The sequence below is a fragment of the Schistocerca piceifrons genome, chromosome 9 (genome assembly GCF_021461385.2).
Source record: "Schistocerca piceifrons isolate TAMUIC-IGC-003096 chromosome 9, iqSchPice1.1, whole genome shotgun sequence".
NCBI classification, from domain to species: domain Eukaryota; kingdom Metazoa; phylum Arthropoda; class Insecta; order Orthoptera; family Acrididae; genus Schistocerca; species Schistocerca piceifrons.
Genome location: NC_060146.1, coordinates 163,095,908 through 163,108,999, shown reverse-complemented (window position 1 = coordinate 163,108,999; position 13,092 = coordinate 163,095,908). Strand labels below are relative to the sequence as shown.

At 41.6% G+C, this 13,092-nt stretch overlaps 1 protein-coding gene across 3 annotated transcripts in view; it reads left to right on the top strand.

Annotated features, from left to right (window-relative positions):
• LOC124717315 overlaps positions 1-13,092 on the top strand; it is a 148,101-nt gene that overhangs the window by 99,989 nt on the left and 35,020 nt on the right. The window lies entirely within an intron of this gene.

The following is a 13,092-nucleotide window of genomic DNA, read 5'->3' as shown; positions in this document are numbered from 1 at the left end:
CGATCGCATGAAATGGCTAGTTCTACATTTCAAAATTCTCCTCAGAGTATAATTTCTCTGAACAACCACAATTCTGACACTAATGAGTGCTCATTAAATAGACTTAACAATATTTGTTTAAAATCTTACTTTCCATTCACATTAATAAACTAATTAACAATTATTAATGATAGTTGTAATAATGACAATAACTACAGTTTTGTTTCCAAAATATGTTTTAACTACTTCTGTCTGTTACATCTCTTACTCAACATAGGCATGATATGATGTGCTGTGGCTCAATACCACACAGCACATTGCTCTACATTCGATGGTTAGACACTGTCCAGTCTACAGTGAGCAGCTATTAAAGATATTCCAACAGTCACCACTGCCCAGCTGATGGCACCTATCAATGTCTGCTGGGCTTTGCGCCCCGCCGTAATACATCTTTGGTTGACACATTTAACATTAAGATCTTATAAGTGTTTAGTTTCACTTACACAGACATATGTTTGGACTTCCATCATTTCATATAATATGTCACTCTTTAAAAATTAGGTCAAACCATTAAAAACAAATATTTCAAGCACTGAAATTTAAAACTTTCACAAACTTTAAGAAGTTGTAGCTTAATAAAATACATGTAATTGTATACTATCTGGCCATTTAATTGCTATGCTTGTACTGCTCCAGTTCGTCAAGTATTTGGTTGAAATTCTGTAAAAACTTCGTGTTACGTAATTCTGTTTGTTCATTCAGTATATTGTATACTTTCTTTTAGCATGCTTGTCTGTTTCCATCTCTTCAAGTGCATCCATAACTCTTGGTTTCTTGATTTTATGTAAATTTCTAAGGCTTTGCTGGCCTGTGATACAGCCTGGGCAGTCCTTTTTAATGTGTGGCCATTCCTCATCAAGTGTGGTGTTCAAATTACATGCTGTCTGACCTCTAAAAAATTTCTAGCATGTTCCACAGTTAATTTTGTAGGTGCCAGGACTTGACAAGAGGTTCAGTTGGTTCAGGATCTGGAAAATTAACTGTGATGGAAATTTTGTGTAGAGCCCACTAGATTGACTGGAAGCAGTGATCCCACAGTGGCAAAACATTAGAAAGAGGCTGCCCATTCTACTTCAGAGGCTGGTGAAGCCCTAAAAATACGACATACAAGCAAGAAACCGTGTGTTAAGGTGCGTTTACACTGCCATTTGTATCGGCACATGTATGAGATACATGTATATGCGACTTTGCGACATGTATCGCGACTTGTATGAGTTGACAAGTATCAACCTCATACATGTATGATCGTGCGTTTACACTGGTTGATATGTATCACTGTGCGATAGCTTTTGACGACGATTTGGAAGATTTAACATTTTTATGTGCTGGTACACTTGCTCTTTTGGAAGATGACAGGAAGAAAAGGCGGAGGAAGCGTAGATGGTGGCAGAGAGAGTTTCTCGCGAATTAACGCTAAAGGATGGCGCATATTTTAGAAATTATGTTAGGATGAGTATGGAGGATTTCCGCGGTTTGTTATCACTTGTGACTCCTCTTGTGTCCAAAGCCAACACAAACTTTCGGGAAGCGATTCCACCAGAGGATCAGTTGGCAGTAACACTCCGTTTTTTGGCCACTGGGGATTCCTCTTGAAACGAAGATTTCATTACAAAACATTTGCATTGTCGCGCGATTGCTAATGCCAACGTCTCACACACGACTGTCGGCATCCGTTGTCAACATTATCACGCGAGGCCGCCGGAATAATAGCAAAAAATTGATATACGTGCCAGATGCATGAAAAAATTATAGAATGTATTACATACTCTGATATATATAAAACTTTTACCTTCACTTCTTGGCATAAAACTTGCACAATAGCCTCGCAAACATGAAGAATAATGTTGCATATGGCACTTTTTGATGTTCTATGCAGATACATTAACGTCAAAACGATAGTCGGCACCTCCAAAACTCAAACAGCCGCCAAAGAGCCTGGTACTACGCATGCGCTAATCGTCAAAATAAGCGGCAGGCGACAAGACGACAGGAAATGATAGTACTGCGCATGCGCGAGTTCTTCAAATGTCACTCATACATGTCGCGTATATGGCCAAAAAGCGATATACAAAATGTATACGCGACATGTATGAGCTCGAGGGTCCGCATACAAGTTCCGTGAATTTTTGTATGAGGTGATGTATCGCGACATGTCAAATTGACATGTCGCTCATACATGTCGCGATACATGTATCTCAGTGTAAACGTACCTTTACAGATGCACACAGGGAAATGGACGTAAACCCACATGCTAAACAAGAGCAGTAAAGTATATTGAACAAACATAATTACATAGCATGAGGATTTTGCAGAATTTCAACCAAGTATTTGATGAAATGGAGCAATATATTCATAGCAAATAAGTGATCAGATAGTTCGCAATTTTATGACAGATGACAACTTTATCGAGCTTCTGAAACTTTTAAATTTCGCCACTTGAAATATTTGTTATTAATGCTTGGATCTCATTTTTACAGAATGACTTACTATATGAAATAATGGAAGCCTGTGCGAGGCAAGAGACATGTTAAATGTGCTGACGAAAGATGCATAATAGTGTGGCACAGCACCCCTGCATATCTCAATAGGTGCAATCAGCCGCCAGTGGTGACTGCCTGTCAGTGTACCTTTGAATAACTGTTCACTTTAGAGTGGACTGTGTCATATCAGCCTATGTAGAACAATGTACTGTGCAATATATTACGAGTTTTTATGTTTTCATACTTATGGCACTATGGGAGTAATGTCATTTTAAATTCTCGGCAGGTACAGAACCTCATTTTTGTCTGCATCTTCTACGACAGTGCTTACATAGACTACCTGGTGAAATTCACAAAGGACTTGGCAGTATGAGCCAGTTATCAGTGTGACATTACACCCGCTGTGGCTCAGACGCGTGCACTCCTTCCGATCTGAAGGATGTCTTAAAGACTTTGTATCCATTCCCGAGGCAAGCTGCCCCACTGTTGTCGTAACTGGTCCTCGATATACTGGCACTGTGACGGAGTCTTATCTTCGAGCTGGTCCCACACACATTCTATCGAGTACAATTCTGGAAATCTTACTGGCCACAGGAGTTCTTTGACCTCACACAGACGGTTCGTAGTGTGCTGGTGCGCGTTGTCCTGTTGAAAAACGGCACATTCTGTTGTTGTATGACAGATAGCATACGAGGATAGAGGATATTCGTGACGTACGGTTGTGCCATCCGAATGTGAAGTCATACCTGATATCTCTCCACACTGTGATGCCAGAGTAACACAGCTGTGCCTCTCTTTCCAAAACATAGAAGGAATGGGAACTACCCTCTGGGCACTGTCACTCTCTCTGACGATGGCCGTCTGGGTTAGTGCAGATCTGCGATTAGTCACTGAACACGGTGCGACACCATCGCTCGGCACTCCACACTTCTGGTCACGGTACCAGTCCAAATGCAGCCGTGCATGTTGCGATGTTAACGGCAGCCTCTGCACCAGACAATATTACTGGTCTGTCTGCTGGAAGTCTGTTGCAGAAAGTTGATTACTTGTTGTCGACTGGAAGGTGCAGATGTGAAGACTTTACTGTCTTTGACACGAAATTACATCCGATCTTGTGGGCATTGGAGCAGATGGGACGTGGTTCGTGAACTAAATTCCTTGTCTGTTCATATTCTCTGAGTGCCCTTTATCCTCTGCAGTGCTTGTACCTAGCAAATAATGTAGTCCGGAATATTCAGGACACCCTCTACTAACTAAAACAGTCAGGGAAGAAGATGCCTTTCTGCTGGTTGTCAGGACAAATGGATATTATGGGGAACGAAAGGGAGAATGTAGCAGCCAAGGAGGCATGTCACAATCCTAAGTTCATTCAGTGTGCCATCACCCCCCACATGCTATCATCTCGCTGTTGAGATACAGTCTTGTGTCAATGGAAGGATAAATGGCTGGAAGCGACAGACAGTAAGCTTCATCAAGTGAAGCCCTCAACACAGCCATAGAATACCTTCTTGCAGTCACGTCGACAGCACGAGGTCCTCCTTACTCGTCTTTTGCCAAATTCCTTACCCTGTCGAGCAGAGCATCCTATTACTTGTAGTAGTTCCTACAGCTTTTTGCTTGTTCTTATATGATACTTCTTAGAAATCTTCATAATTTTCCTCAAGCAGGCTATCAGCTGCTGAGATTGCAGTTCTTCATGTGAGTGAATTAATGTCTCTACACTTACACTACGTGTATGTATGTATGTAGCCAGCTGGTGAACTACTAGGTGTTTCATAATTAGGTTTAAATGCTTTGTTTATAATAGTCAGGAATATTTTAAAACAGATGGAAATCTTGTCTTTATATGAGAGACTTCTACGGTTAAATTGTTTTTAAAATGTCGGCTGATTACAGGGTCACAGGTATAGAATGAGCGTGTGACCAGTTGTAGCTGACTAGAGTAAAGTGGAAATGCCGAGGGGTGCAGGAGTCGAAGGGAATTCCTGTGCCTGTGATGCTTTTCCTACACTCAATTTTCATACTACCTTCAGTGTATATGCGAGTTTGAAGCAAGAATGTCTGTTCTGATTGTAAAATTTTAAGTGTGTCACTCTCATCTTGTCAGAGTGATAATCTGACCATGTATATACTGTTCTGTTGGTGGTCAGGCCTTCTATTTTCGTTTTATAAGCCAAAGCTTGAAGCAAATTGTAAACAATAAGTATTATAACTGGAACTGACATTTTTTCTTCTGGATTTTGTTGTTTTAAATATCCTGAAAGTTGATTGAAATTTGTGCTTCTTAATTTTTTTGTTCTTACGGGTTTGTGAGATGCAGCAAGTGCAGACGGCACAAGATTATAGACCTGTGTTTAACACACACACACACACACACACACACACACACATTTCTGTGTGATATGCTTGTAGATTTTGTGGGAGAAACGAATGATCCTTAGGCGATCCTACACTGGCTAACTGTTAAGTTTTTCATACAATAAGTTGTGTTTGGGGAGAAGCTAAGGTATGGAGTAGATTCCTGATGTGCCACAGAGTTTTTTTTCCTAGGCAGAGGGACTTGTAGTAATCATTTGGTTATTGTGAGAGAGAATTTGCATTCGAGGAATTGATACTATTTTCGTCTCACTGTCAATCCGTATTGAGTGCAATCGCCTGATTGCACCACAGAAGTACAGAGTTCCTAGTTATCTTTTTTCCATCCTCTCGGAGGCTTCCCCTCGTACAGAAAATATTCTGGTACCTTTTTTCCTCTTGAACATAATTTTTTGCTGCTGTCGCACCTCTGCGTCGAGGCATCTTTTGCAAATGTTCATGTCAACTTTTCTTCATCCTTGTGTCAGTTGTAAGCTGCGTGTTCATCTATCGAGCAGTTACGAATGGGGAAAAATAACCACATTAACACCCAGTCTGTCCCCTAACTCCCTGTTCTCATCCCCTTCCATCGGCAATGGGAACACGAGTGTCGCACAGATAAGTGTCTTGTCACACAACCTTTATGGCAACATGTTGTATTGCATATCACATTGACTCATTGGGAACTGTGCCTAAAAGTCAATGTTTGATGTACACTGCCGATAACACCACATTGTGGCCCTTGTGGTAACTAGTCGACAGCTTCAGGGGGTGTTAAGGAGGTAAAGCTCTGTGCCTATGGCAGTGGATGTGGGAAACCACTTTGGAAAATCTCCTGAGCTTAGCACTGAAGAACAATTAATTTCTGGAACAAATCTTGATAGAAATAAAAGCATCCACATGAGTGTTGTGTGGAAAGGGCAAGTAAATTTGTGTTTATGTTGGTGCTCAAAATAATTTCAAAATCAAGTAGTCGCATTAGGACAACTGTAGCAAAGAAAGGGAAGGTAAAAACTAGTCAGATACGAACTGATGAAAAGCAATTTGTGAAATATGAGAACCATTATAGATAAAATAACTTATTTAGCCTTTATCCAAGTCCTAAAGTGACCACGCTGTTGTATTCTCTCTTTTTAGGGGAGCTACTGTCAGTGATAGATTTTCTTTGGTCTACACCTTATCTTCATTGGTTCTCATTGCACGATGAAGAATCTCTTGCATTTGAAGCTGCAGTATAGTACTTCGCTGAAATGTTGCACAGAATTTTGGGATGTTCTAGGTTTGGTATCAATGTCTGGGATATCAAACAATGGAAAATCCAGGATAGAAAGCAAAAAAAAAAATTATGAAACGGGTAGTGGTTACTCACCATGTAGTGGAGATGCTGAGTCACAGACAGGCACAGCAAAAGGACTGTCAGAAAGTGAGCTTTTAGCCGACAAGACCTTCGTGGAAAATAGACAACAAGCACGTACACCCGTGCCCCCTCACCACCACCACCACCACCACTCCCCCTCACACACACACACACACACACACACACACACACACACACACACGCATGCACGCACACACACACACACACACACACACACACACACACACAGAGAGAGAGAAAGAGAGAGAGAGAGAGAGAGAGAGAGCGCGCGACCACAGTCTCTGGCTGCTGAAGTTGCTGCCCGGCTTCAGCAGCCAGCGGATGTGGCCTTGCATCCGTGCGCGATTTTGTGTGTGTGTGTGTGTGTGTGTGTGTGTGTGTGTGTGTGTGTGTGTGTACTTTTCAGCAAAGACCTCGTTGCCAAAAGCTGGTCCCACACTCGTTCTGTCGGGTAGAATTCTGGAAATCTTACTGGCCACAGCAGTTCTTCTACCTCACGCAGGCGGTTCGTAGTGACACTCGCCGTGTCTTGATGCGCGTTGTCCTGTTGAAAAACAGCACACTATGTTTTTATGGCAGATAGCATATGAGGATAGAGGATATTCGTGACGTACTGTTGTGCCATCCGAATGTGAAGTCGTACCTGATATCACTCCACACTGTGATGCCAGAATAACACAGCTGTGCCTCTCTTTCCAAAACATAGAAGGAATGGGAACTACCCTCTGGTCACTGTCACTCTCTCTGACGATGGCCGTTGCGATTAGTCACTGAACGCTGTGCGACACTATCGCTCGGCACTCCACACTTCCGGTCACGGCACCAGTCCAAATGCGGCCTTGCATGTTGTGGTGTTAATGGCAGCCTCTGCACCAGACAATATTAGGTAATCCGGCTGCTGGTAGGATGAGATGAGAGTGTTGCAGAAGGTTTATTACCTGTTGTCAGGTTGAAGATGCAGATGTGAATGTGTTACGATGTGCTCGGTGCGAATACGGCAGTCCTACTTTGTGGCGGTCAGATGCGGTCAACCTGAATGTTGACAATGAGTATGCCTGCCCTCACGTTCCTATCGAATCTGACATTGGGCCACTGCCACATTCGAATGTCCCACAAGTCTTGATACTGTACAACTTGACCAGCAGAACATACGGAGACCTACAATGAGGCCCATTTCAAACGGTCAGGTGCCGATAACACGATCTCTCATGAGTATGTAGGTATGTAGCATCTCCGTGTCTTCACAGTTACCACTTGCGTCTGACACTGTTTATGTCTGTTATATATTCTGCCGAACCTGAAACGACACTAAACACAGTCGAAACTAATGCGCTCTTAGTGGCCATTCTATCAGTCACAGGGAAAAGCAACTCTAGTTACTTACATGTTGCACGTGTATGATGTAACACTGACATCGACCGCCTGTTCTGAGTGTCCCCCACCCCCCTTCCCGGGTATGTATCAATATGACAGACAAACATTTGTGTAAATTACGACGATAGGAGTAGCTCTCGAAAATCTCACAGCGCCGAAATAAGATGGTGGTGTGGTATAAGGGACACTGATTGCAAATCAGCCAAGGGGGAAAGTGAAATAGTCTCTTAAAACTTGAAAAAAGGAAAAAGAAACTTATTGCTGTGACATTTGGAAGTGCTTTAATTTGAATTGTCTCTGCATGCAGCATGTGCTGGAATCACGTGGTGTGGAGCAAGTACAACCCCCAATCCAGGGTTTCCACAGCCATCCTGGTTATTACAGAGGCACAGAGTAATTTTAGCCATACGGAACAGTTGCAGTCCTGCATGTGTTTGTAATACATTATTTAAGGACATTTTAACTGAGCACAACAACTTTACAGCTCTCTTTACAGATGAGTTGAAACAGGGGGACACCATTGGTTGTTCTGTTGTTTTCCCTGTTTATGTCCTAATGTCTGACTAACTAAAGACTTTACTGTCTTCGACATGAAATTACATGCAATCTTGTGGTCATTGGAGTAGATGAGATATGATTCGTGTACTAAATTACTTGTCTGTTCTGATTCTCCGAGTGCCCTTTATCCTCTACAGTGCTTGTACCTAGCAGATAATGTAGTCTGGAATATCCAGGACACCCACTTCTAACCAAAACAGCCGGGGAAGTAGATGCCTTTCTGCTGGGTGCCAGGACGAATGGATATTATGGGGAATGAAAGGGAGAATGTAGCAGCCAAGGAGGCATGTCACGATCCTCAGTACATTCAGTGTGCCATCCCTCTTCATGCTATCATTCCACTGTTGAGATATAGTCTTGCGTCAATGGAAGGATAAGTGGCTGGAAGTGACAGACAGTAAGCTCCATCTAGTGAAGCCCTCAACACGGCCGTAGCATACCTTCTTGTAGCCACGTCGTCAGCACGAGGTACGCCTTACTCGTCTTCACATAGGCCATAGCCCTATGACACAGGTTTCTTCTCCGGCACGAGGACCCTCCGATGCGTGGTACATGTGGCATACAGATCCCTCTGGACCACATTTTATTAGACTTCATTTCATTTTCAGACCAGAGATTTACCAGGAGATTTGTCACCTATTTTAAATGACTTTCTAACAAATGTGGTTAGAATTTTACAGTTTTGTGAATCGTTCAAGATTTTTCTCAGGATTTTAGGGAGATAGTCTTAATGTGTTGCCAATGTGACTGGCTCACCCAGTTTTTTATAAGTGGCCAGCTGGTCAAATTTGCCTGTGCTGTTGTTTTAGCTGCTCTATCGCTTTAGTTGTGTTTTGATCGTTGGTGTTCGACTGTCGTAACATGTGTGGAATACTGATTGAGTGAGTGAATGCGAGTGAGGCAGGAGTGAGTGCATAAGTGTTGTTTTGTAGGTTTCATCCTCACTGTGTGCAACAGTTTTAGTGAGTTCATCGACATTCATTCCTTTTAAAATATGTCCGTACACTGATAATCTCGTCATAGAATGCTCATTACACACACACACACACACACACACACACACATACACACACACACTGAATTTTCTCTGAGAGTCTTCGAACAGCAGACTATACATACACCATTCTGGGGGAATTTCTTCCCAGTTTGCAACTGCAGCAGCTGCCCTTATATATAATTTTCAAATCTTATGTTTTGATTAATAAGATGGTCAGATGAAGGGTTTCACTCTTTTATCTATTTCATACCACCAAATCAAATAGTTCCCAAACTACACTGTTCTTAACTGCCTTTTTCAGCCTATTCCTATATGTATTGTGGTCCTGGAGGTTGTGCCTCAAGACCCCTGCTACCTCTTCTCTGGCAATGGTGCACTGTCACATTACAATTTCCACTGACAAACCCTGCCTGCTATGTGTTGCCTGAGCAGAACCTCAGATGAGATAATACAAAGCCTAGAATGTGTGTGTGTGTGTGTGTGTGTGTGTGTGTGTGTGTGTGTGTGTGTGTGTAAAGGGGGAGGGGGGTTGTCGATTGTCATCTATAAATGCATGAGCAAAAATAACTTCGATTCACTGGCACATTTATGTCCTTTCCAAGTAGAGAAAACAGTTACCTAAAGAAAACTGTATTGCCTAACGTAGTAATAGTTAAGAAGGGAAAATGTACAAGTAATCTGAGAATCAATGATATTATACAGAAATTTTTGTAGATTTAATGCTTGTGGGAAATATCGCAAAATATAATTTTGCCGAATTCCGTACCCTGTTGTGCAGAGCATCTTATTACTTGTAGTAGTTTGTACAGCTATTTGGTTGTTCTTATATGGTAGTTATTAGAAATCTTCATAATTTTTCTCAAGCAAGGTATCAGCTGCAGAGATTGCAGTTCTTCGTGTGAGTGAATTAATGTCACTACACTTACGCTACGTGTATGTATGTAGCCAGCCGGTGAACTACTAGGCGTTTCTTAATTAGGTTTAAATGCTTTGTTTACAATAGTCTGGAATGTTTTAAAACAGATGGAAATCTTGTCTTTTATATGAGAGACTTGTACGGTTAAGTTGTTTTCAAAATGTCGGCTGATTACAGGGTCACAGGTATAGAATGAGCGTGTGACCAGTTGTAGCTGACTAGAGTAAAGTGGAAATGCCGAGGGGTGCAGGAGTCGAAGGGAATTCCTGTGCCTGTGATGCTTTTCCTACACTCAATTTTCATACTACCTTCAGTGTATATGCGAGTTTGAAGCAAGAATGTCTGTTCTGATTGTAAAATTTTAAGTGTGTCACTCTCATCTTGTCAGAGTGATAATCTGACCATGTATATACTGTTCTGTTGGTGGTCAGGCCTTCTATTTTCGTTTTATAAGCCAAAGCTTGAAGCAAATTGTAAACAATAAGTATTATAACTGGAACTGACATTTTTTCTTCTGGATTTTGTTGTTTTAAATATCCTGAAAGTTGATTGAAATTTGTGCTTCTTAATTTTTTGTTATTACAGGTTTGTGAGATGCAGCAAGTGCAGACGGCACAAGATTACAAACTTGTGTTTAAAAACACACACACACACAAAATAACTCCTGTGCGATATGCTTGTGGATTTTGTGGGAAAAATAAATGATCCTTTAGATGCCCATACACTGGCTAACTGCTGAGTTCCTTGTACAATAAGTTGTGTTTGGGGAAAAGCTCAGGTATGAAGTAGATTCCTGATGTGCCACAGAGTTTTTTTTAATAGGTAGTGGGACTTGTGGTAATCATTTGGTTATTATGAGAGAGAATTCGCATTCGAAGAATTGATACTATTTCTGTCTCATTTTCAATCCGTATTGAGTGCAATCGCCTGAGTGCATCTGTGAACACCACAGGAGTACAGAGCTCCTTTGTAGCTTCTTTTTGTCCTCTCTGAGGCTTTCTCTCATACAGAAAATATTGTGTTACCTTTTTTCCTCTCGAACATAATTTTTTGCTGCTGTAGTCTTTCTGTGTCTAGGCATTCATCCTTGTGTCAGTTATAAGCTGCATGTCCATCTATCGAGCAATTAGGAAGGGGGAGAAAGAACATATTAACACCCAGTCTGTCTCCCAACTCCCTGCTCCCATCCCTCGGAAATGGGGAGACAACACAAGTGTTGCACAGATAAGTGTCTTGTCACACAACCTTTATGGCAACATGTTGTATTGCATATCACATTGACTCATTGGGAACTGTGCCTAAAAGTCAATGTTTGATGTACACTGCCGATAACACCATATTATGGCTCTTGTGGTAACTAGTAGACAGCTTTAGGGAGGGTTAAGGAGGTAAAACTCTGTGCCTATGGCAGTGGAAGTGGAAAAACACTTTGGGAAGTCTCCTGAGGTTAGCACTGAAGAACAATTAATTTCTAGAACAAATATTGATAGAAATAAAAGCATCCACGTGAGTGTTGTGTGGAAAGGGCAAGTAAATTTGTGTTTATGTTGGTGCTCAAAATAATTTCAAAGTCAAGTAGTCGCATTAGGACAACTGTAGCAGAGAAAGGGAAGGTAAAAACTAGTCAGATACGAACTGACGAAAAGCAATTTGTGAAATATGAGAACCATTATAAACATAGTGGAACGAGGGATTTCTCTATATATATAAAAATAAGGGTAGCTACTCGTCTTACAAAAGACATCAAATATTCATTTCTCTATTATGACACTTATTTATAAAATATCAGTGAAGGAAAAAAATTGCAAACAGCCACTTTTTTGAATGAACAATAATTACTTTTGTGCCTAAGCTGATCGTCAGACGGCACAGAGACTTCTTTACAAATTTTGCATTCTTTGTCTTTATGTTTTGGCCACACTGTTGCAGTAATTTCTTCTCTATTAGCTGGAAGTTTCCTTTACATAATTGATCAATTCTAAGATATACAGTTGCTGCCGCCCCCCCCCCCCCCCTCCAAATAACCAAATAATTGTTAACTGGAATACTCTTGCAGTTCCTTGTGGTTGCTCTTTTATGCTGTTCAGACTATTAGAGATAAAATAACTTACTTAGCCTTTATCCAAGTCCTAAAGTGATCACACTCTTGTATTATCTCTTTGTAGGTGAGCTGCTATCAGTGATAGATTTTATTTGGTCTACCAGATCATTAAGTACTGTAAACCTTCTCTTCATCGGTTCTCATTGCATGAAGAAGAATCTCTTACGTTTGAAGCTGCTGTATACTACTTTGCTGAAATGTTGTACAGAATTTTGGGACGTTTTAGGTTTGATATCAATGTCTGGGATATCAAACAATGGAAAATCCAGGATGGAAAGTAAAAAAAAAATTGTGAAGAGGGTAGAGGGTAGTGGCTACTCACCATGTAGTGGAGATGCTGAGTCACAGACAGGCACAGCAAGAGGACTGTCAGAAAGTGAGCTTTTGGCCAACAAGGCCTTTGTGGAAAATAGACAACACGCACGCACACGTGTGCCCCCCCCCCCCCCCCCACACACACACACACACACACACACACACACGATTGCATGCGCGCGCGGCCACAGTCTCTGGCTGCTGAAGCTACTGCCTGGCTTCAGGAGCCAGTAACTGTGGCCCTGCGTGCGTGCGTGCGTGTGTGTGTGTGTGTGTGTGTATGTGTGTGTGTGTACACACTTTTCAACAAAGGCCTCGTTGGCCAAAAGCTCACTTTCTGACAGTCCTCTTGCTGTGCCTATCTCTGACTCAGTAGCTCCACTGTATGGTGAGTAGCAGTTAACCTTTCATAATATTGTTACATTGTGTGGGATATTTTAAAACTGAACAGAACCTCCCCTTTCAACAGAGAGAACATGTAGAATTAAAGTATTTTTCAAAAGCACCAGATCCCAGGGTGATGAAGTAGTGGAGTAACTTGTGTATCAGCTGACTCGAGTAACCTGAAAATGTCGAGAG